Source organism: Ailuropoda melanoleuca, chromosome X (genome assembly GCF_002007445.2).
Source record: "Ailuropoda melanoleuca isolate Jingjing chromosome X, ASM200744v2, whole genome shotgun sequence".
NCBI classification, from domain to species: Eukaryota; Metazoa; Chordata; class Mammalia; order Carnivora; family Ursidae; genus Ailuropoda; species Ailuropoda melanoleuca.
Genome location: NC_048238.1, coordinates 6470773 through 6471023, shown reverse-complemented (window position 1 = coordinate 6471023; position 251 = coordinate 6470773).

The following is a 251-nucleotide window of genomic DNA, read 5'->3' as shown; positions in this document are numbered from 1 at the left end:
TTCCTTCTTGAGGGTGTGTCCTTCATGAGGTTTCTCTGACTGGCTTCTCTCATTATGGTGCTTAGAATATTGGGGAGGGGGTGTCAGCGTGGCTCAGTCGTTGAGCATCTGCCTTCAGCTCAGGGCGTGATCCCAGGGACGTGGGATCGAGCCCCACATCGGGTGGGAGCCTGCTTCTTCCTCTCCCACTCTCCCTGCTTGTGTTCCCTCTCTCGCTGCCTGTCTCTCTCTCTGTCAAATAAATAGAATCT